The following is a 21236-nucleotide window of genomic DNA, read 5'->3' as shown; positions in this document are numbered from 1 at the left end:
TTGTTTCATTTGGGAGTCTTAGACTTTTTAAATTACTTAGAATAATTTATTTTATTATGTCTAACTACACATTTGATTTATAACCGTGCGTATACTAATAATTACTCTTAAGTGAAAAAACATTAGAGAAACTTAAACAAAATATCCTTGTTTGTTGTTAACAATAGTTTTCAGTGATTCTATTCAAAACTTAGTCGAAATAAAATTATTAGACTTACGTAAATTTTGAGAACAATATTCATCATCATCATCCACAGCCTTTATCCTCTCACAGCTGGGCATAGGCCTCCCCTTTCTCGGGCATTATTATGGTATTCAAATTAAAGACATAATCTCGAATCTCGAAGAATAGTCGGTTCTGTACTTGATCATAAAATGTAACGTAACTATGAAAAACATCAGTATAGAAGCATTGTAAGTTAGACCCAGTGGTTCTGCTCATCAGCGTCAAACAGGCGTGAAGCAGACAATAGCAGCCGACCTATGGTTAATGCAACCGGCGGCGCACTGGCGTGAGACACACGGTTCACTAGCTCCAAGGGTGCATGAGGTTCAGCAAATATGCTTATGGAGAAAGAGGAGTTTGGAGGTGGTAACTCTTTGGACGGACGTTGTGGATAACTGGGACTACAGACATGATATAGTACTCCGAGCTCTAACACTGATGTTTTTAAGAAGTATGAAAGTTATGAGTCAAATTCGTCATTTGTCTGAAACAAACGTCATTGCTATTTGGGTATGGTGCTATCCAGGAGATTGTGTGATGAGCACGATCATTTGTTGTTTATGTGTTTATATGTATTCAGAGATTTGTAAACATTATTCATCATCGGCCTAGCCTTTTCCCAATTATGTTGGGGTCGGCTTCCAGTGTAACCAGATTCAGCTGAGTACCAGTGTTTTACAAGGAGCCACTGCCCATCTCACCAGTCACCTTTGCAAAACGATACCCTTTGGCGTAAAAGTTAAAGTTGTTGCTCAGGTAGATTGTTTTTTGAAGTTCAAAACTCATTTCGGGCTTTAAAAAGTAAGGAAAAGATTTTGAGATGTCTCAATTGACGAATGAATTGTTTTAAAAACTACTATCAATAATAACAAATCGTTATCAAAACATGCTGTTGTGTAAAATACAGTAGCTACCACCCAGTTTACATCACCCGATGTAGTCGTTTTCCCTCGCTGGTCCCCACATAAAGAGTCTCATACATAAAGTTGTACAAAAGATAGTCGATAGTTACCTGATAGTTTCCATTGCTGGTCACGCTGGGGGGTGAGTAGCCCCTCCCCCCGTACCCCTGGCCGCTGCCCCCGTGGTACAGGGTGTTGTTATTCGCGTCTCTCGTGGTCGCGGTTGTGTACGAAGATTTGCAGTTCTGAGACATTGTGGGTTACTGAAATTTGAGAAAGAATGGTTGAGTAAAGATATGTACTGAGAGGATAGTTGAGATAAAAGTTGATTCTTTACTTATAGCGACGTCTATTAGGATTTGGGGGAGGCTTTTGGACTAGGTAAATAAAAGTGAAATTATAAAGAGGCTATCTTGTGGGTATAAGATATGTTATCTCGAGAAGTAATTAATTGATTTAAAATTTCCTTTCATCGATAGAATGCCACATTATTTGAGGGTGTAGAAAAAAATTGTAGTATAAAAGACGAAGCAATTTAGGTTAGCTAGTTTTACTAATATTATAAACGCGAAAGTTTGTAAGTATGGATGTTTGTTTCTCTTTAACCCAAAAAACGTTGAATGGAAATAGTTTATTACCAGTATTATCCCTTAGTTCTTATCCAGATTTTATGTTCCCGTGATTATTTTCGATTTGTAGCAGGCATGCCCGCGGGCAACAGCTAGTTAGCGCTATATGCAATTAAATCTATGTTAATAATACGATAAATCCATGATCTGAATTCAACGTATAATATTAGAATAATTATGTACTTTCAATAAGTCTATAATTTACGAAGTGCAACACAGGCTGATAAGTACAATATTAATTATTTACAATTATCTAGAGATCTATCCGTTTCGCTACAGCTGTTCATTAATATAATATGCGTTGTTTATGATGATTGAGAGAGCTAATGATATATATACCATCGCTATAACTGTGTATATTAAATAAAATTATCAAATTATTTAGTGTTAAATTGTTGTATATTATCAGATAAAATGGATATCATAAATGCGTAAGATCGTAATTGTTATCTCTACCCTGAAATAGCAAGAATATTATTGATAAAACTTTGTAAGGAGCTAGGAAATTTTCTGGTTAAACATAAAGGTTGATTACCCGACTACATTAAAGGGTTGTATGTTTTGGCATCTAATCTATATATAGTCACATATAAAAAATCGTTCAAATAAATTGCGTAAATCGTTTTTCGGTTCAACAATAACATTATCACGCATTGATTTAATGAATAATTCAAAATGTTTAGATTCAGCTGCTAATTAATCTAGACTGGACCAAATTGGATTGTTAGGTCACATTTGAATAATAAAACGATGCTCCACCAGGCGTTTCAAATCAGGCATTCGGATCACTAATTGTCATGAATAAATTGTAGAGATCGCTTTGATTTGGGTTTTAATTTTAGAAGCTTGATGAATTTATTGTTTGGCCTGTGTTTAATCTTGGTACAAACATTTATTCTGTTGATGCTTCAACCCTATGTGCAAACGACATTGAGTTGAAAGTCGTCGTTGTCTTGTCATTATGATATGAAAATATAGAGACAAAAAACCATTATATGGACGTCATCTGTAAGTCTGAAAAGGTTGTGTAAAAGTTCTGTCACGTATCTAACTTGTCAAGGTCATTGTTACATCAGAATGAGCTGTTCTCGACCACTTGACAAATATTTTGGAAAATAGCCCATACCCGGGCTAGATCCGTGGTAATGCCTTAAAATTAAAATAATTTTAAAGTTTTCAGCTAGAGTATTTTATTTAATTAAATAATTTCGTAATTAATTTCGTCCTAAAATGTAACTTAAACGAATGGAGCACTTAATTGACTGTATACCAAGGAATTATATATTACCGATACACAGGTTTACAGAACGTAGTTAATAAATGAGATCGGGATGCTTCCTGCATTCCACCGCAGAACAATTAAAAATGTCTATCCCGTTTGAGACAGGAGCTACTGATACGAATTGGCTTTAACTTAATGAGAGATTTTCTTTGTTTGTGTATTGTAAGGCTTTCCACACACATGGCAGTAAAGTTTATTTTATTAATGTCAATTTTTTTGGTTACATGATTAAGTAGACGTATCTTTATAGTATTTATTTGTATGGTGGTAGTCGAAAAATTTAACAATATTTACGGGTGACGTTGTAAGGCTATTGTATAATTGGTTATCTTTGCAGTGATTATAAGCAAAAATACACTAGACAGTTAAATGTCAACTCACACACCTAGTAATAGGGTATGTGTCTAAAAAAATAAAACCTAAACCAAATATATACAAAACTAAGTATATACAAAAAAAATCTAGACGCGTCATAGATGTTAAAACTTGAACGCTTTTCACTAATCATAAAAAAGCGGATGAGTTAGTGACGTTTCACGAGAGTTAAACCTCCTGCACTTTCATATTTTGTTTTGTCATTTGTCAAATGAAATAAAGTAATGTACTTTAAAGTGTTTTTTTATTCCAGAACGAATCTATGTGAATAAACATATGTTAATTTTATGTAACACTTCAACTAAATCAAAATAGTTAATTCAATTATTTTTCAACTTAACCGATCCTTCCTACAGTCCAATACCGCACTCCAGTTTTACATTATCACATCCAATTTACATACCAAGTCGAATCAGGAACAAAGTACAGTCAGCTACATAAGTACAAAGTATCTATACATATATTTATATAAAAAAAACCTGAACTGCGTTGCAATGTCTTCTTGGACGGTGGCTCGGGTAATTAAAAAAAACGGGCTCGCCGAAACTGTGGCGGTACAGTTACTAACTGTAACACGAAACGAACAATTAAATACGCGGCGGAAGGCATAAGCGGTAGCGGGAGACATTAGATTATTTTAGTCACACTAATCTATTCTTCTATTCTAATATATAAAGCTGAAGAGTTTGTTTGTTTATTTGTTTGTTTGAACGCGCTAATCTCAGGAACTACTGGTCCAAATTGAAAAATTCTTTTTGTGTTGAATAGACAATTAATCGAGGAATGCTTTAGGCTATAAACCATCACGCTGCGACTAATAGGAGCGAAGATACAATGGAAAATGTGAATTAAACAGGGCAGGTATATAAATCATAACTTATATCTTCTACCCACGGGGACGAAGTCGCGGGCAACAGCTAGTATTACCTATAAAATGGTAAAGTATGTCGTTCCCTAGTAGTGTTGATTCGTTACCGAATTCGATTAAATTTGGTATGGAGGTACCTTGGATTTACGCGTAATGTTTTTCCAGCATTAGCCCAAATCCAAGCGGGTAAAGTCGCGAGCGACAGCTAGTTTGTAATCATTCTGACTGGTAATTCATTTTCATTTTGAATTAGCGTGTTTTATGTTTCATTTTTTTTCGTACCAGTTCACAATTTTTATAGAAATGAATTATAATTGCTTCGAAACACACTTTTTTTCAGTTTTCGACTTCGACATCAATTAAGTATCAATAAAAAAAAAATTCTAAAACGAAAAACAAACTATAAGACGTATCTCACCAAATCTTCCATAGGAATACTTAATACATATTACTGTGATCGAAACATAAACACAGCCGTTCCCAACAAGACATTCAGATCACATCCTGCCTTATCAAGTGAATCTAGTTTACGTAGGGCCGGGAACGTCGCCACCATACATCAAGTGCTAGGAGGACGTCGAAAATTCAATTCCCGTCGCAAGCAAACGTATTTCAAACATGTACACGATTTATTATAAGAATAAACGGAATAAACAGTTGAGGAAGCGGTTTAATGTGAACTATCGATGTTTGGATTATATTTCTCGGGTCTCATTGTTATTAAGAATAAGTATAGTGATTAGGACGAATCGCCTGTGATTGATTAAGAAGCGTTTTTCGTACTCTATTTCTTGGAGATATGACGGTTGACCAAGCAGTGATCAACAGAGTTCTCTTCATCCTGTTATTTTGGGCAATGACTCAAATGGTAAATAAGATCATTTAATGTAAAAGGAGGTACGAGCACTTGGACCTACAGATCTGGCAAAGGAAAAACTTTCGAGAATAAGAGAAGAACATGTTTGAAACTGTCACTAAAAAAAATACAATTTTACTATTTAAGCTAACAACAGTCCAAAAAAGAAACAAAAAAAAAAGAAAATTTTAAGCTACATAAATTACAGCGGAAAAGATAATCTAAATTCCCTTAGACCACACATATGCCTGTCAATGCACTTATACTTTATCTTGAAAACCTGCGCTGCGAGTATTTATCAAAAACGGGAGCTTTGCGACACTTATCGATCGTAATCGGTTACACATCACGAATGACCCTCTTTATGCCTTTCTAGGGGTCTGTAGCGAAATGGACAAAACGAAATCTGGATGTACCAAGATCTTTGATTCATTTGGCTTTAAAAAATGAAGGTACACATAACCATTCATGATTGCTTTGTGATTCCGCCAAAGCAAAATGCTTTCCTGATACGAAAGACATTTTTTTTTGACATTTAAATACTTAAATTCGAGAACTTTAGCTATCTATGTAGCTATCTTTAGGATGTATGACGAAGATTTCGACATCTGGAAATCTCAATGAGTCATACAAATATTTGCAATACAAAATCCGTGCAGAAATCCAATTAAAACGAAAAAAATATGAGTTACGCATCCGGTCCATCAACAGCCATATTATATATGCACTAAACTTTAATACAATTACATAAATTATATTAATTCATAGTCATTGTCCAGTTAATTAGATGTCTGGCGATTTAAATATGAAATGTCAGATTATAATAACGGTATTAAGCATCTTCCCGCCATCTTTTAAAGTAGTCCGCAAGTTTCGTCGTGGAAGCAAGACAGCGCGCTACGTTATGAAGCGGCGTCTCTTTTTGACAACTGCTTTTGTCTTACTTTAAGAGGAGGGGTGAAGTGATATAAATTATGTGATTAGATGTTGACGTCAATCAGATTGGTCATGGTAATAACTCATGGTTATAGGTAGCTAAATTCTTTTTAATGACGTGTGCTAGTAAGTTATTTTTATTGTTGTATGTCTTTTTAACCAACTTCTAAAGAAGGAGGTTGCTCAATGCTTTTTGTATGTTTTTTCGCGCCTAATTTCGACGTTTTTTCACGAATCACAGTCTATCTCGTTTTTCTGAACAGCGATCGACAATAATTTCATAAAACGTAAATTTTACTCTTGGGACTCGTTGTTGAGACCGTTGTCCCTTTAATTTTGGTACGACAGTTTGGATTTGTACATCACAATGTGTTTCAACATAGGTATTTTATTGCTATTCATATATAAAAATCTAGTTATTTAATCCTAATTTTACACCCAATTAAGCTCTCACTGTTGTGTTTAAAGGGATGTTTATCGTAAACATTACGACATAAGCCATTATTGCTTTAAATTTTTAAGAGTAGGAGTTAAGTGGTGCTGTGCTAATACAAGTAAAGACTTTTGTCTATTCGCAAATCGCTTCATCTCCCAATTTGCCCATCAAGTAACAGACTTGGGTATTTTTTAGTGTTCCATCAAAATAGATTACCTATTTTCTTTTTGTTGACTGTACCGACATAGAAAAATGCTGTTTTTATGTGCAGCTTTTTATAATTTGGATGAGAATTTTTCAAAGAGGAAATTTGTTATGCCTCGTTGCAACGTGTTGGCAAGAGTTAAAGTAAAGTAACTCAATAAATTTATGACTGGGAATAAAGCGCTTTTTAAGCTGAAACTGTTGCAACATGCATATGTGAATAAATTGTATTAAGTTCTTTGGTGCTGTGTATTGCTGAATTTGATTTTGAGTACGCTGAGGAGTACGTTGGTTACAAAATTATTGACATGACATTTTTAGATTGATATATAGCGGTTTAAGAAATGTATAACGCAGTTGTCGAATTAAAAGTGTTAGAAGATGCAAGAGTCGAAGTAACCTGGTTTGATTTATTCGAAACATAATGAAAACTTTTTCGAAAACCCGTGAAAAGAACCAGTAGAATATGTCTTTGATTTAATTCCTAAAATGTCTTAAGAAAACAAAATCTGAGACCGCTACAACTTTTGCCTTGGTAACATAAAAAAAAACTTTTTTTAATCATAACGCACTTAGCAACATGGTATCACCTTGAAAAGGACCAGTTCTCGAATTTAATATAGAGCGATTATTCAATGACAAAAATTATATTCCACTCAAAAAAAGTACCTTAAACCTTATTGTAATACGTAAAAGGGTGAGAATTGATTTAGATAGCTGCAAATATAATGTGGTACCGCAAAACCGCGACCAAGTTACACGGAATTTTACCGCATACCTACTTTTTAAATGATATACATAAGTATAAGTGTTTTACATAATGCAAGTGAAACATTTCATGTTCGATTGTCGCGTTGATTATATTAATGGATTGGACACGTTGGTTCTACATGTTTGGCGATTGCCCAAGGGTAGTGACGACAAAAGAGTTTCTTTGTTAAATGGAAAGTGAAAAATCAGCAAAAAATATGTATGAAGTTTACCTACACTAAAAAACTAGATTTATTTTTTGGAATCAAATAAGTTCATGGATTTGGAAGAATGGGTGATATGGGGTTTCCACTATACTGTCTTGCACCCGATGGTCAGCTTAAGTCACCTCTTAAAAGTAAAAAAAATACGTCTGAATCTTTTTTAAACTGCCATACGTGAAATATTCTCAAGAATTCCCATAACAATATTTCCTTATTAATATTTAAATTTAAATTATTATATGAAAAAAAAAAACAACATTTATTTAATAATTTATATTTAGTTTTCGAAACGTTGACTTCTCTCTACGAGTTAATATGATAAAGTACTAAACGCCTTAAAATTCTTCAGTCGTACAAACTTCTGGACAGTCGGAACATAATTTTATATTTCCGCTACTGAGAGCGAATCTAATTAAAATTGCAAAATAGTTTGCTACAAGAATTCTGAATTTATATTATGAGTGTCAAATTGTAGAGATCGAATTAGTTAGGTAATGTTTTTGCTATGTTTAAATTGTTGGTGGCTTGTTAATTATATATTTCTGTATCATTTTGTTTAATCCAAAAAGAAAATTAAAATGATTGAGGGTTAAAAAAAACGACTCCCGTACTCAAGAATTTAATTTTTGTCTTGGAAAGGGTTTTTCCAAACATTAAGGTCACATGTACGAAAACCCAGTCTCGGAACAAAAAATTGCAAGATATACCCACAACACGTCGCGCCCAGTGGGCTTGTCATGGTGATCTTTACCACCGCTGTCGCTACAGTAAATTTGTCAATCTCATCATTGGCCTAGTCTTTTCCCAACTATGTTGGAGTCGGCTACCAGTCCGATTTGCAATTTGTCTATCTGTGGGTTTTTTATTCCTCTCACTTTCAAAAGCCACTATGCTTATATCAATTACTACATACATAAGTAAACGGGTAAGTGTCGTGGGTTCGATCACAGCGTCACAGAGTCTGGTTGTCTTTTTGCATGTAACTTGAATGTTTGAAAACCCCTAAGTGACAAGGATTCTCCATACTTGGTTTTTATAAGTATTTAATGTTGCTTATTTTTAACTTAATTGATTCTATTTGGGAACGACTTCAAAAGCAATCCAACCGCATTTCCAAAAATGTATCTATTGCTGATTTCTATCAAAATGTAATTTAATAGGTACATTGAGCAGTTCAATTACTTATTTATGTTCGAATGCCTGGACCAAAATTTTTAATGACATATTTAAGAGCACCTTGGTTCAGCCAACTTTTCCCCGTGGACAGCCACAAATAAATGCAAGCAAAAAATAATGCTCATCATAAAAAGCTAAGCGGATTGATGTAAACTTGACGATTTTAATAAACGGTCTTATAAGGAAGTCGACTCCCGGCGTACAATAAACAAGTGGTTTTGTAATTCTGCAGGATTACAAGCTAGCCCGGTCTTAAGGGATTATCGCGAAAATATACACTTTTATCTTTTAAGATAACGGAACGTCTCTTTTTAATTTAATTGATTCTTTAGACTATTTTCATGTAATACTTTAAAAAAATATATTTCTCATTAATAACTCCCAAGGGTTCAGGCTGTGAGTTGGATAAACTGTCGTTTGAAAAGTTGATTGAAACTGCAATACGAAAAGTATCGACATTATCACTACATATGAAGTCTCTACCATTCTAAAAATGATACAACAGCTATATAATAGATAATTATTTCACGTGCTTCTATAAAATCTAATCAACCTGTATACATTAACAACAATGACTAAAACACGTCACAATACCCCGACATATCAATAAACCGTCGCACCTCATGAGTGACAACGCATCCGGATTTACCGGATCTGATCCACAAATACCTGAATACCGGATTCAGTAACGGATGTCCGTGTTAGTCCGCGTTAGAATCACGGATTTATCTCCAATCAAAGTGCTCTACTTCAATTAATTAATATCAGTATTTAATAGGACCGTACGGTTGTATAAATCTTTGTTAATATTGTTGTGCATTCAATTATCCTGGTTTATGATTGAATTTTGGTTTGTAGAGATCACTAATTAATAATTTGTTTTGTTGGACATATTACGGCAATTGTTCTGCATTTTCTTTAATTGTGTTAAATATTGTCCATTTATTGGCTTTTAGTTAGACTCGCGTTGCGATCGAAGCCTAGCTGCAGTGAACTATATTTGGCTTTTTCTTTAAAAAGTGATGGGCCCAAATACTTATTAAAAATCCTGATATGCCATAGTTATGAGAAATAACATTTTTATGCGAATATTTTAATTTTATCATCAGAAATAATATCTTCGGTATCCAGGTTCTTGTTGGTTCATTTTTATTTGCTGGCGTTTTTAATAGGACAATGAGAGCTTTTATCAACCATGGAAAACAAACAGATCCAAATTTATTTATTCACCTTTTAGCACAAAAATCACTCAACAGTTCCCCTCTACGAAAAGTGTACATGCAGTTTTTTTTATAAATTTACCCTCATAGAGGCAAGCATAGCCAGGCTAGTCGGTAAACAATAATTATAGTGCAGCAGCTAACGGGAGGCGCGGACTAGAGGTGACCTAATGCTCTGAATAGTTCAAACCGGTATTAGATTCGATACTGGATTATTCGAGCGCCTCACTATCATAATAATTAAGTTCGATGCTGTTTTTGTTGGAGGTTGTTGCACTGGTTTCCTTGGGAATTATTTATTAAATCTGTTTTATAATTTTGGTGTTAATAAAGCTCTTGATAAGTTTGTTTCGTACTTGTCAATATGGGAGACAGACGGATAGGATTGATTACTATCCTTGATGTAAAATTTGGTCTACTTTGGTCCGAATTAGGTGTAGTGTTTATTTAGATATTTCTTCCGATTAGCCCAAAATTCCCTCAATTAACGTTTATGAAATAATTTTGATTCTCTCGTTGGATTGACGTCGCGCGAATGTGAACATTATCTCCAATGATGATCTAAAAACGCTCATAAGTTAAAACTCTGTCAATAAAATATTGTAGGTCATATACGGAAATAGTATACACAATTCTATATTATGTAAAAAATAATAAATAAAATACTCACGTGATAAATTGTCAAGCACAAGAGTAAATGTAATACTAGTTAAAAATTGTGTATGTCTGTATTTATATTGGGTTGGTAGCCAAGAATGATATAACGGTAGTCTACCGCATCCGGGTTCGTGTCATATAATAGGGACATCCGCTAAGCGAGGCAGAGCCAGGGGAAACCATATGTATAGGGGTTAAAGGAGGTATTAATGGAGATAGGAGTCGGACGTGGATTTTTCTTCAGGAATGCGTTTTCAGGCTACCTTTTTTCTGGTTTTTAATTCGGGCTTTTAAAGACAGATGTGTCTATGAAAGTCTTTCTGAATCAGATATTTTTTTTGTTTCTGAAAAAATATGCTATTTAGCTAAAGTTGTCTGCGGTACGGGCAGTTACATTTTGTTGTAAGAGTATTCAAATTTAATGATAGTGTCTTTCAGTAACTTTAACTTTTATATTAAACACTACTCATTTTTTATAAAGTGTCAAAGGTGCCTAGAGAATGGTCAAAGTTCAATAATATTTTCACTGCGTTTGTGAACCGGCGCGACCTTTCAGAAAACTCAGTAAAGATGAAAGTTTTCATTTCACAAAAGGTCAATAGAAAGCACTTAGGAAACATCGACGTTATTCAATCAATGTTTTCCATGCCTCAGGTCAAATGGTTCTCTGGAATTAAAGACTTTATGAAAGACCTCATCATGTGTAAGTTTTTGAAGGAAATTATTGAAGTAATTTATGTTTTTCTCATTGGCTTGTTAGTTTGTGCTGAGGGTTCCATACAAATATGCTCAAGAACGCACGGAACCCAAGTCCTTATATATAGCATCCCTCAGTTTAAAAGAGATTCAGATATATTTGGGAAGGTATAGGGTACTGTACCTATGAACAATATACTATCCTGAGTTCGGACTTCAGAGAGCAAAAAAAGGCTAACTAAATGCGTACCTAGAAGTTGCATAATACGAGTATATACAGTACTAAAGACTTACTGAACTCGAAGATTAATACACAGGAATACTATAGCACAATATGATCTAAACCTAGCACTAAAAGTAGAACAGCCATTAGACGTCATAACACAAGAACGGGAATGTTATTCGAGTCAATTGATGAAAAATTCTTACCATTTATTAAATGGGGTGAAATATGCGAGTTATTCCATACGATACTCACACTATGAATGATCTCATTGTGGGACAAAAGCTCCTCATTCTTCTATTAGTGGGTGATTTTGAGGATTTCGACATTCCGGATCAGAGATTCAAAGCAGGACTTGTCGAAGCGGAAAAGAGACGGCATACATTACGTGTAGCTGCATCTCTTTTACTCGCCTCTGGTCTTGTCTCCTCAATAAGGGATGCAGCGACCAAACGGCAATGGTACAACGATCATCAGCTCTTGTTGCTCTGTTCACGATGTGACCGTATTGAAGACCAAGTTTGGTTTTGCTAGTCAACAGAGGGTTCAGGAAAGAAAACAAGTAATCTGGGTCGCTGTCGCCGGATTAGGTGCAAACTGGTGTCTAACCATTGAAGTCCATAAGTCGCACCCTACTCTTTCTACCACTATCGCTGCCCACAAAAAGCTTTCAAACAAATTGTACACTATCAATTAGTATGAAAAGGTGCTAAGTCCGGTTGTACACGTGCCACCGATCCATTGATCTTAATCCACTAGAACGCACTCGTATCACCATAACGGAACTTAATTAGCTTCTGTCATCGTATATTGTAGGAAATTAAGGCTACGTGATGATGGAGGTCATTTATATGATGACTAAATTATGGGTTTAACCCCCGGAAAATGGCTGTGACCTTTTGAACTTTATAGCTATATTATGGTGGGATTAAATTTTGTTCGGCAAATCTAGTAACTAACACAGCATATAACTGCACAATTATGTTTGCGGTTTTGACTGCACATATAGACGAGTGGTTGAGGTCACCACGCTATACCCTCTGAGCGCAACGTGTCGCTGGTTCGATCCCCGCGTAGGACAAGCGTTTCTGTGATCCACAATGCTTGTCCTGAGTCTGGGTGTCTGTATGTATGTGACTTGAATATTTATGAAACCCCCTATATATAGCACCAGCTGTTGCCCGCGACTTCGTCAGCGTGGTTAGAAGATATAAGTTATGATTTATACCTGCCCTGTTTTTTCCACATTTTCCATTGTATCTTCGCTCCTATTAGTCGCAGCGTGATGGTATGTAGCCTAAAACCTTCCTCAATGAACGGTATATTCAACACAAAAAGATTTTTCAATTTAAACCAGTAGTTCCTGAGATTAGCGAGTACAAACAAACTCTTCAGCTTTATATATTAGTTTAGATATAGATTTGTACAGCAAGGAAACTATTTACGCGTACTTCAAAGCGATATTATTATAGTATTTTGATCTTAATTTTCATTGAGGTGCGAAATATGACGGACTTGTTTTGTCACGAAGGTTCTTTCCCGCATATGTGTCATTTTTACTAACTAAGCTATAATGTAATAATGACAGATGTCTATAAACTGTAATTTTAATTTAAATAATTTTTTTTGTGGCTCTTTCAGGTATTGTATAACATTACTCATATTTGTTGGGATATTTTGTGAAAAGAATACCGTTAAGTTAGATACTTTATTTAATGATGTTTTTATCTCGATAGCCCGATTAGGGATTTGTTATTTTTTTTTTATCTTCCCTTTTACAAAGGTGTTTACACAAGCATTTAATTCACAAGCACACAGTCACCCAGACTCAGAACAAATATTCGTAGGCCACACAAATGCTTGTCTTACGCAGGGCTCGAACCCACGACATGTTGCACTCAATGAGTTTTGGTGTGGTGATTTTTGAACTTCCCCCATTGTCAAATTCGTTTGAGCGAGACAATTTTCAAAATGACAATTAAGCGATAGTCAAATTATACAATAATCGCCTGCCTCTTTCAAAAACCAATACCAATAATTATAATAACAATTGAACAATCTCTACTCACCACCCAAGGCGAGAAGCGTTAAGATAAGCAAACGTATAAAAGCGATCGTTATTGTCTTGTAAAAACGTCTTCGCTACAGCCTTGTGGTATAAGTGGAGCTAGAGCTTACAGATTCTCGCTTTAGATAAATTGTTCTTCCAATACTGATTTTATTAAGGCATGGTCTAACTGTAGGACGAGAGCGGCAAAGGTTTTAATTATCTTATGGGCTCTTAACGTTGTATGGCCGTTGTGGAAGTGTTACAGCACTATATAGGATAGAAAGGCGTCTCTTTTCTAAATCCGCCAATAGTATTACTAGAAGTGATCTTTTTTCTATCCCTTTACTGTTTTTTTTTAATCAATATACTCCATTGGCAGGGTTTCTAAAAGGATTTTTTTTGGAATCACTGGTTTGGCCGTCCGTGGAACAAGATTTTTTCCTCAGGAACTGTGGTGCCATGCATCATCGTCATTCTACTGCGATCCTATCTTTTTTAAGTAAAATATAAAGCACACTATGTTGCTTCCAAAATGCACTTAAAAAGCGGTGAAGGGTGGGCGAAACTGGGTGCTGGCCAGTGTAATCTGACCTTCAAAAAGTGCTACTTAGTAGCCTAATTTGAGTAAATTACTTTGATTTTGATTTGAAAAAATCTCCAAGAATATCGCTACAAAGTTTCGTGATGATCGGTTAAGCAGTTTTTACGTGAAAGCATAACAAACAAACTTACATTCACAAGTACATCAATAATCTTGTTCCTTAATAATGCTACTTATCTTCATGGTATAGATAATTAATTATCTTTTGTGTATTTGTGTATCGCTTTCGTTTGCCAATAAACAAGGATCTATTTCATCCACAAGCTGTCGTAAATAAGACTCTCTTTACTAAACTATTGTCAATAGTAATATTGGATTAAGTTTATTTATTACCCATGTAAGTATCAAGTTGTCATCAAATCTAAAGGAGATAATATATACGTTTTTAGTATTTAGAGCAAGTTACTTGAGCAAAGACACCGACGCTCAGGACAAGCATTCGTGGATCACGCAAACGCTCGTCTTACGCGGGGATCGAACCTGCGACACGTCGCGCTCAAAGGGAGTAGTGCGTATTGTCCTCGGCTATTCATGCAGTCATTACAAAAAGTATTTCTATATAATATTATTTCTGTATAATTTTGTCTGAAACAAGAATACTTTGTTTTTGTTCAAGATTAATATAATTTATTCAAAATCATGCAAACAACTTTTTAGTTTTACTTGGGGAACTGATTTTGAGTTTTTTTTTGTGGGTAGTCCACCTAGGTATTCATCGAGAAGCAGGCGAGTATCCAGTACAGATGATAAAATTATACTGACAGTCTATCCTATAATATAAGAACTAACTCTACTAAGATTTATTCCATTCAGTAAATTAAGTTACAACATAAATCTGTTAGGAAAAGGTCTGGAACTTTAACTGAACTTTTATACTTTGCAGTTAGTCATTTAAGTAGGTGTCTTTATCTAACCGCAAGATAACCTCGCTCCGAGGTCGCGGTAACAAATAATTGATTTTCAGAAGTAACGCAGTTAACTTTAAAAGTAATTGTTTCTAATAAGATGGTGAGTGATTAGCTTTTTGATGACCGTATTAGTGAAATACGGAGTGGATGGCTGAGTGATTAGAATGCGGGTGGGGGGGGGGGAGTTAAGCCTATAAGTATATGTAGATTTATGAAAGCCTGATATTCTGGTCTGCCTTTTAACAAGCTTTTGTGTAGTTTTCTTGTTCCGTTGTCTGATTGTAATCAAATTATGCAAGCTATTGTTTTCATGATGATGGTGATGATGATGTCCTCCTAGACGTTTCCGTCGACGGCGACACCCTGGCATATACTGGCAGATTGATTTCGATCATGTGCTCATGATTTTTTTCATAACAAGCAGGTCAGCCACTAAAGTGAGCTTGCACAAGACGTCCAGATTCAGAACAAGCATTTGTGTGTACGCGGGAATCGAAGCTGCGTTACGTCACGCACAGTGGGTTTGGCCTGGTAACCTATACCACTCAACTATCAGTGTAGTCGAATTGTAAGCACCTCTTGCTTTATTTAAGTTTCTCGGTACCTATTTTGAATTTAAGATCCTAATTTACAAGACTTGTCTTATGTATTTATTTGGGTGGGTTTCCCAGGGGCCTTAGCTGGGTCCAAGATTTTTTTGTTTCATTATACAGAGTTTCTATATGTAATAATGTTAGTTATTTATTGGAGCAACATTGCAACGTACGGCTTAGTCACTTTCTTCGTTAAATCGAAGGTTGAATGAATCACTTCATTATAATTTTAAATTACTCATGCTGTTGTACTGTATGTCTAATTTGTGGTTTAAATTGTTATTTGTCATAAAAATATTTTTATTGTTTAGTTACTTTAATTGGGATTTGTAATGTAATTATGGAACATTTTTATCTACTAGTGCACTGGACTACTTCCTTAATTTGGACTCCTTAAGTGCGTGGAGTAGGTACCTTCCAATATGAATTCTCATGGATCCAAACTGCTCTAATGGTTTCGATAGTTGAAACAGGTCTTTTTTTTTCGTTTTGGGGCTTCAAATCCAAACCTTACAAATCTTATTGGTTTTTAAACCAGATTTCTTGGCATTGTCTTTGTGCCTTTACTTAATTATGCATGAGTTGTACTTTAAAACCTTGCTCTTGAATCACTCAATCTATTAAAAAAAACTGCATTAGAAATTGCGGAGTTTTGAAGATTTAGGCAAACAAAGGGACAGACGAGGTGCTACTTTTTTTTTTTTTTGTTTTTTTTGTTTTATATGTAGTGATTAAAATACTGTACATAGGTATTTTTTACACGACACTACATTCTACATAATTAAATCACATACCAAATTCTTATGACACCTTCAAAACTCACTCAAGCTCACTCATCCAAAAACGAATGAAACTCAACAACCAAAGATTTAGACATTGAAACTTGTTGACAGTCCCCTTAATACCATTATCCCATAGCCCTCATTACCCACATCCCACTAAATGCTCCGGCCGGGTACATCCACGTAAATGGCTGCAAAACGTTTTCTACGCTTGAGAAACAACTTTCTAGGTTCAAAGACCTGACTTTCACCTAGGTCTTGTGATGTGCTCACTTACTCGCTTATCTTCTATACATCCTATATGATGAAGCGAGGTACAGTTTTCCCTCTTTGGTAGAAAAAGCTTTGAATTATATTAAGGACTTTTAATGTGTGAATTGAAAAACGATTTCGCCTTTTTATTGATTTTCAGCAATTACAGTTGAGGCAACAGGTGTTTCCGACCATATTTTTCTAATGATGACAATGTAATTATAGTATTCAAAAATAGTTCATCTATTATTTTGGACGTGGACAAATCTTAACAAAATTTGAAAAATTAAAAAACTTTTTGGAGGAACATTAATTTGTTCAACCTTCTCATTGTTTTATTCAATTTCAAATAAATACTATTTATTACTCATTTGTCTGTACAGTACACTTCCTTAACGATTTGAATACGCTTAAAGAAAGCTAAGAAGGAAATTTAAATAAAAATATGAAAATATTTTTAATCGTAAAATTAGCCTAAGTTTTAATATCCCAAAACTTAAGACTGACCTTCTTGTCCAGTAGGTATTATAACCGTAGATACTGTAGAGACTCCTAACAAAACTAATTTGCTAGATAATTAACCTCGCCAGTAATTACTTAAAATTAATTCTAATTACTTTGAAGATATTATTTTATGTTAGATCTAAGAAATTCGATCTTTTCGGTCTGAGAGTTCTGCTTATGTCAGCAAACTAATTTGTCTGGACAGAATATTTTGAGCGTTAAAAAGAGTAAATGTTAGCTCGTGGAATTTTATGATAATTTATTTAAATACATTTTTATTTTACCTCTGTGTTTGCGTGGCTTAAAATCTGGCAGTTAATCTTATACATCTCGTGCCCCTAAGCAATAATATTTTAGTTCGTATAGCAAGTCACTTTTTCTGAAAATATTTTTTTTTGAAATTTACACAGTAGACAGCCATTACAGCTCCAAAAGCTGTGTAAGTAAGGACAACCTATGTATGAATAGTTAGCGACTAAGAGCGGGTTCGAATCCTACATGACATGAAACAGTGATTTTGGCTGCTTTTCGTTCGCACATGTATTTCCAAAAACACGAACTCATTGCCTCAATGTGATAAAAGTATTATCAAACACTTGATTTGTTAAAATATTATACAAATGTTCATTTTCTTCATCTTAGTTATTAAAAAAAGTATACTGTAATACACTCATTACGGAATAAACTAGAACTAAAGACATTTGATCAAATAAAACATCTGTGACTGTCCCGTTTATTATCAGATAGAGTCGTAATACAGGACAGTGATGCTATGGAGTCGATATCACTGAAAATATTTATTTGTGAATTTCGTTACGGTGCTCCATGGTAGAGATGTTTGCAAATCTTATCCTCGAATTAGAATATATGTAATGTACCTATGTAATGTATGAGCGTCGCCGTTACACATGCACGGATAGCCGAGTGGTTAAGGTCACCACACCAAACCCACTGTGCGCGACGTGTCGCGGGTTCGATCCCCGCGTAGGACAAGCATTTGTGAGATGTTCCGAGTCTGGGTGTCTTTGTGCACGTGAATTGTATGTTTGTAAAACCCCCCGCGACAGAAGGAGGACAGAAAGAGGGAGTCGTTTTAAAAAAAAAATAGACGTAATGAAACTGTCTGATCTGTTGGTCAGAGATCTTGAAAAGTTTAGTTGCCAAAGCGACTTGTGTTTATAGCCATTAGTCGCAGGTTTATGTGCTATCGAGGAAATGAAATGAAATCATTTATTCTGCAATTATTATATTTTATCACTTTTACATATCTTTTATTGAGAACGCTGGAGTCGACATTTCCTATCTGACTACCCTGAGAAGAAATGTCGAAACAAAGTCAGGGCTCGCAGGTTTTACACTTGCCCAAAGCACTGTCTGTGTTTAATAATTAAAAGACATAGTTTTATAACTAGAAGTGACTGTTATTGCTCGTATGACAACTCTTAGAACAGAACTTTAGTCACTGTGATACCGAGGCACCGTTGAGCACAATGTTAAGTGGTCGAGCACACAATGTTAAGTTTTTCCTTTTTGATGTAAAAATAGAAGAGTGCTATAACAAGTGTTTGTGTGATCCACGAATGCTTGTCCTGAGTCTGGGTGTCTTATGCATACGACTAAATATCGGTGAAATAACCCGTGAATCAAAGATTAAATTCGTAAGAGAGTATTTTTTTAAATAGGTACAATAGGGATGATGACTGGGTATAAAAAGAAAAAATCTCATAAGTCCCTCAGTTAGATAATTGAAAAGTATGAGACACGTATTTTTTCCTTTTTCAGAAAAACTAGAATTGACAAAGCTTTAAAGTTTAGGAGAGGGGGCTTGTGACGTAACGATTTGGTAAAATTTATTCTCAATCGTGACGTCATGCGTAAGTTTCATTCACTGTAATTGGGTCAATTTATGTTTGCGGGACAAATTAAAAAATACGTTTCCATTATTATACAAAAAACTACAAGACGGACACTGCAAAAAAACTTGTCGTCATCCCTATTAAAGTAAAAATATTAAAACTACTTAAAAAAGCTTGGTCTTTGTATTCGAATAGAACTGTTATCAATAATTTGATTACGAAAACATTATCATTATTTAAATTTGATTATGTTTTGTTGTTGTTGCTTAATTTATTTGATAACAGAGCAATTTCAAGAACCATTGTTTTATGAGTGTTTATCTGATCATCAAATTTTGTTGCCATCTGCTCCGAACTCCCAGTTTTTGAGTTATGGTAATGTTTTGATTTTTGATTATAAAATCGATTCGAGTTATCCGTTATTTGTTACACTTGCTTATAAATGGATGACATTAATAAAAAATAATGGTCATTAATATTGTTAAGACTAGTTTCTCGTCCTAGATACCTTATTTGGGTTACACGTGGGTAGTATTTAAACGATATTTTTTTTTGGTTTTGTTTCAATATATCATTTGAATTTATGTTGTCCTATTACAGCATTTTATGAATGGAAATTACATTGTCTTATTTAATTATAATATTGCTGTATGTTTTTTTTTCATATAAATTATGTTTTTTTTAGAATTCATTGTAGAATTATAGAATTTCACTGTGATTTGGACTATGTAGGTATGCCTGTTTATGATATTTAACTTTGTATCTAACATTGAGTTGATAGGTATGAAAGATCTGCATTGTTAGGTAGCTCCAGTATAAAACTTTTAAGCTAGTCGTCTCCATAGTGTTCTCGTCTTCTATTTGAACGACTTGGAACATTGTCTTCGCTACCTTCAATTTACTTCGAAAGCATTATTTTATTAAATTATAACTTTTATTACAAGTTTTGTTCTTCGCAAATATTATTTTTGACGTTAACAATTCTTGTTGAACACTTTTAAATCAACAAACAAGTTTATTAAGTGTCAAGTGAACTGGAAACTGGTAGTTTTTAGGGTACCGTAGTCCAAGAAGAGAACGCCAACAGTAAGCGTCTACAAACACATAAACAATGGTCGGACTGTCTGTCTTTCTTTGGGGCATTACGCCCGTGAACAGATACTATAGATATAAATTAGATAACGAAAAAAAAACAATTAAAAATCTATTGCCCAGTATGCCCAACAAACAACAAAAACAAGATGGCGAATATAAAAATGGCTGCCAATAAACTTCAATAAGTATTTATTTTTCTGTACGGAACTCTTAATAAAGGTTCGATTTGACCGGTTTTTAACTTGGTTGATACACTTTATATTACAGTAGTTTCATTACAAAATCTGGGTGTATAATTAACGTAAACCAGATTGTGATAATGACCATGTTAGTATTACCGGCCAGTACAGACCGCAGCAGCCTTGGAATTGTAAATGTTCAAAAATATTTGACATTTTCTTGAAAAAACATTGAAACTTTACGAGTCAGTAAACGGCGGTATTAACTAACTAAATTCATAATGACAAACGAAATTGTACGTTATTGACTTGAAGTTAAAGACGATAATTACGTGATTGTTTTAACTGTAAAGTGTGACTGTTTACATACATGTCTATATAAAATAAGAATGATTTATTATATTGTTGTTTCCTTGATAATCTTTTATGCTTGTTTTTTTTAAATGTAAATTTGACTGATTCAAGTAGCCGCTCCGCCCTGAAAATATCGGTGTATTCGGTGTACACATACCTTCAAATAATCTGCGGATTGTAAAACTTAGCTCAATTAGTAAAAAATTATGAACTAGCACAAAATATAAACACACTTAATAGGCTTTTCTTTTGACTATTGAACTGTAAAGTTACATGACACTAATATACAATATATTTTTTGTTGATAATTTCACTTTCAATTTGTCTGAACCAGTCATCATGGAAACTACAGATCAATAGAATTTGTATGTATGTTATCTACACTAATATATAAAGCTGAAG

The 21236-nt window shown here is 34.4% G+C and overlaps 1 long non-coding RNA gene across 1 annotated transcript in view; it reads right to left on the bottom strand.

Annotated features, from left to right (window-relative positions):
• Nucleotides 1–21236, bottom strand: part of LOC113492214 — a 33839-nt gene that overhangs the window by 8257 nt on the left and 4346 nt on the right. The window contains exon 2 of the long non-coding RNA XR_003400482.1: nucleotides 1239–1391. This is a non-coding gene — a long non-coding RNA (uncharacterized LOC113492214). The remainder of the gene's footprint in view (nucleotides 1–1238; nucleotides 1392–21236) is intronic.

This window comes from Trichoplusia ni, chromosome 3 (genome assembly GCF_003590095.1).
Source record: "Trichoplusia ni isolate ovarian cell line Hi5 chromosome 3, tn1, whole genome shotgun sequence".
Taxonomy (NCBI): Eukaryota; Metazoa; Arthropoda; class Insecta; order Lepidoptera; family Noctuidae; genus Trichoplusia; species Trichoplusia ni.
Note: the sequence above shows the minus strand (reverse complement) of the source record. Positions and strands in the feature narration are given on the sequence as shown.